This window comes from Gavialis gangeticus, unplaced genomic scaffold, assembly GCF_001723915.1.
Source record: "Gavialis gangeticus isolate Ggan-Ray unplaced genomic scaffold, GavGan_comp1, whole genome shotgun sequence".
Lineage (NCBI taxonomy): Eukaryota > Metazoa > Chordata > Crocodylia > Gavialidae > Gavialis > Gavialis gangeticus.
The window spans coordinates 155,888,443-155,893,018 of record NW_017729032.1 but is presented as its reverse complement, the minus strand read 5'-3'; positions in this window follow the sequence as shown (position 1 = coordinate 155,893,018).

The following is a 4,576-nucleotide window of genomic DNA, read 5'->3' as shown; positions in this document are numbered from 1 at the left end:
GAAAATAAGACTTCAACTCACTCAGGGAACTCATGGGAAGGATCCCCTGGGAAGTCAGTCTGAGGGAGAGAAGAGTCCAGGATAGCTGCCTATACTTTAAAGAAGCATTTCAGAGAGTGCAGGATCAAACCATCCTGATGTGCAGGAAAACTAGCAAGCGTGGCAGAAGACCAGTTTGGCTTAGCAAGGAACTCTTCAGTAAACTAACTCACAAAAAGGAAGCTTATAAGTGCATATTTGGACAAGTAAATAGGGAGAAGTTGTAACAGGAGGCTGTCCTGGGGTCTCTTTCAGCTAAGCACTCACCTCACGTTGTTGTTTAATAATTGATGTCTTAATTAGGTGGGAGGCTGCCCTTTGGTGACTCTGTTCTCCTGGGCCTATGTATGCAGCTCCAACCACCTCTGTACTGCATCCCAAGCCTTGCAAATGACACACACACACAACGTCCCCTCACACCATGACCGGTGCTCCTGGATCTCACAGGGATTCTCACTCCCTCCCTGAAGCAGCAGATCATTGTGCTCTCCTTTGCTGTAATTTTTGACCCACACTCAGCCTCTTCTCAGTAGAGGACTTACCAGGGTCAGGACTCACCCCTAGGTTCCTGGCTGAGCTCCCCTATGCAGCCTCAGGTCCAACTATGGCCTCAGGCATCCAAAAACATACCTTAGCCTACTCCCTACACATGGGGTTCCTATTACACTCACTCTAGGGCTTCTACACCACACTCTACCCTGGGGTCTTCTTTTCATCCTCACAGTTAATTACTCCCAGGGCTGGCCCTTCAGGCTTACTTCCAGTTCAGCCTTACTCAGCCCCTGTCACACACAGTCCTTCAGACCTACTCCCCTTCAACCCTACTCTTTGCAGGGCCACCTACATCCCTGCCCTCTCAGGGCCTTCACACCTGCCCTCTCTCCAGCTACACAACAGCCCCCCCTCTCCAGGGTCATACAACTATCCCCAGCCAGGGGCCTCCAGGGTCTTACTCCCTTGTGCGATCAGGTCTTACTCCCCAGGGGCACAGCTGTGCCTGGTCCCACTTGTCTCCTGGGGTCTTCCACACTCTAAGGCTCAGGTGGCCATAGCCTTGCCTGGCCATTGTACCCACCAAATTGTAGGGCTAGGGGTCAAGGCACCCTGACCCACCTTTCACAAGGGTGATAACTAGTCTAGCATTTTCTGGGGGCTCCCATGCCATCCATCTCCAGCAGGGTGCAGTTTCAAGCCATACCCAAGACCAAGAGAGTCTCCTAGCCATCCCCATAAGCTCTTGCCCTTACTCCTAGTGTTCCTACTGCAGCTTAGCCAGGCAATGTTTCTGCCTGGGCTGGCAGCAGAAAACTGCAGTCTCTGTATACCTGGTTCTCAAAATAGCTGTCGCCATCAGGCACCTACTAGCTGCCTGACTCTGCCCTTAAAGTGGCAGGCTCCCAAAAGTGCACTGCCAAAGGAGTATAAGAGCATGCTTGGGAGTTAGGAAGGCCAAAGTGCATTTGGAATTGTAGGTAGCAAGGGCATGAAGGGTAACAAGAAGGGTTTCTACAAGTATGTTGATAGCAAGAGGAGGATCAGGGAAAGTGTGGGTCCCTTACTGAATGGGGGAAGCAACCTCGTTATAGAGGATGCAGGAAAGGCTGAAGTGCTTAATGCCTTCTTCACTTCAGCCTTCACAGGCGAAGTCAGCTCCCAGATTACTGCACCGGGCACAGTTTTGGGAGGAGATAAGCAGGCAACAGTGGTGAAAGAACAGGTGAGGGACTATTTAGAAAAGTCGGACATATACAAGTCCATAGGGCCAGCTGGGATGCACCCAAGCGTGTTCAGGGAATTGGCTGATGAAATTGCAGAGCCATTGACCATCATCTTTGAAAACTCATGGTGATCAGAAGAGGTTCCGGATAATTTGAAAAGGGCAAATATTGTGCCTATATTTAAGAAAGGTAAAAAGGATGATCCAGGAAACTACAGGCCAGTTAGCCGCACCTCAGTCCATGGAAAAATCATGAAGCAGATTCTCAAAGAATCCATTTCTAAGCATTTGGAGGAGAAGGTGATTAGGAACAGTCAGCATGGATTCACCAAGGGCAAGTCATGCCTGACCAACCTGATTGCCTTTTATGACAAGGTGACCTGTGGATGCAGGGAGACCAGTGGATATGATATACCTTGATCTTAGCAATTTGTGTGATAGGGTCTCTCACAACATTCTTGCAGGCAAGCTAAGGAAGTATGGGCTGGATGAGTGGACTGTAAGGTGGATAGGAAACTGGCTGGAGCATTAGGTTCAGAGGGTAGTAATCAATGGCTCAATGTCAAGTGGAGTTGGTCCTGGGGCCTGTTTTGTTCAAGGTCTTCATCAAGGAGCTGGAAGATGGCATGGAGTGCACCCAGAGTAATTTTGCAGAAGACACCAAGCTGAGGGGAGTAGTAGATATGCTGGAGGATAGGACTAGGATTCAGAATGACCTAGACAAATTGGAGGATTGGGTCAAAAAAAATCTCATGAGGTTCAGCAAGGACAAGTGCAAAGTTATGCACTTAGGACAGAACAATCACATGAAACAGTACAGGCTGGGGGCTGACTGATTGGGCAGCAGCTCTGCAGAAAAAGACCTGGGGATTACAGTGGACAATATGCTAAATATGAGCCAGCAGCTAAATATGAGTCATCCAAGAAGGCTAATGGTATACTGGGCTGCAGCAGTAGGAGGGTTGCCAAACGGGTCAAGAGAAGTGATTATTTCCCTCTTTCAGCACTGCTGAGGCCATATCTAGAGTACCATGTTCAGTTTTGGGGCCCCCACTACAGAAAGGATGTGGACAAATTGGAGACAGTCCAGCGGAGGGCAACAAAAATGGTGAGGGGGGCTGGGGGACATGACTTATGAGGAAAGACTGAGGAAACTGGGCTCATTTAGTGTACAGAAGAAGACACTGAGAAGGGATTTAATAGTTGACTTCAACTACCTAAAGGGGCCTCAAAAGATGATGGAGCTAGACTTGTCAGTAGTGATAGATGACAGAACAAGGAGCAATGGTCTCAAGTTGCAGCAAGAGAACTTTAGGTTAGATACTAGGAAGAATTGTCCTACTAGGCGGGCAGTAAAACACTGGAACAAGTTACCCAGAGAGGTGATAGAATCTCCATCTTTGGTTTTTAAGACCTGGCTAAACCAAGCTTTGCCTGGGATGATCTAGTTGGGGATGGTCCTGCTTTAAGCAGAGGGTTGGACTAGATGACCTCCCAAGGTCCCTTTCAACCCTAATTTTCTGTGATTCTATGAAGCCCCCTAAGGCAGGGACTCCCTGGTACCCCCATGCGAGGCTGCATGTGCAGGCACCCAGCTGGGAGGACTGCTGTTCCCTCCCTTCTGTGGCAGCTTCTAGAACTATCTGGGAAGTGGGAGCAGGGAGGGAAGACCACTTCCAGGGTCTGAAAAGCTCACACCACAGGGGCTTTCCCTCCCACCATATGCTGTGTAGACCCTGGCTAGGAGGGCCCGAGGATTTGTTCCCTGCCCCCCTCCCCATCCCTATGAGCTGACCAACACAGTCAAGAAGCAGGCTAAGAAGCAGAGGGGTGAGGCAGTCCCTGCTCCACTGGAGCAGGCAGCATAGCCCAGGGCTGCAAAGCATGCTGGAATGGTGAGAGTTGGTGAGTTAACTTGAACCAGGAAGGGGTCTGGGACAGAAGTTCCACAAATCTGTTTGACCTAAATCAGTTAAGTCTGATACTACACCCAACCAGGTTTATCTTAAATCAGTTTTGGTCATTTTGAAAGCGGTTTATGTGCACTAAGCTTCTGTTCTGTTTCAGGTTTAAACCAGTTTCTGATCACTTAAATCAGTTTATGTGTAATTTCTGTTCCTAGCCTTGTAGTTTGCATCTCATTCCCCTTCCTTCAGCCTGTCTCATGCATTAGCTTTTTAAATAAGGGGCTTGTATTCCTATATAATTGTGTGCTGTAGCTTTTGAGTGTTCCCTCTGGACTTTGTTGCAATTTAAACGTTAAGTCCATAATCATAATTTGCAAGCTATTATGGCTTATACATTTCTGAATTAGTCTATGAGGTGCAGCTCTGCCATGTGTTCTGCCTGGCAGCATGTTATATAGTAAATTACAACCCCTGAAGGAGATTCTGAAAACCTCTTCATGGCATTTTATGGTTTTGGAGGCTCCTAGGGGTTGGTTATACCCTTGCCAAACTGCTCTTTTTACCCAAGCCCCGAGGCCTGGCCAAGATGCCTATGGGGATATTTAGCATTGTCATACTTAAATGTTGTGTTCTTGGCTTCTGAAACAGATTTTGAAAATGCTAGTTAGGTGCCTAAGGCCATAGTTTCATAGTTTCACAGATTTAGGGTCAGAAGGGACCTAGTAGATCTTCTAGCCTGACCCCCCGCCAGGGTGGGAGAACAACAAAACCCCAAAACAAGAAATGGGACTCAAATGAGTCCAGCCAGGTAGGCATCCAGCCTCTTCTTAAAGACCCCCAGGGTAGGGGCCAGCACCACTTCCCTTGGAAGTTGGTTCCAGCTCCTAGCCGCCCTAACTGTGAAGTAGTTTTT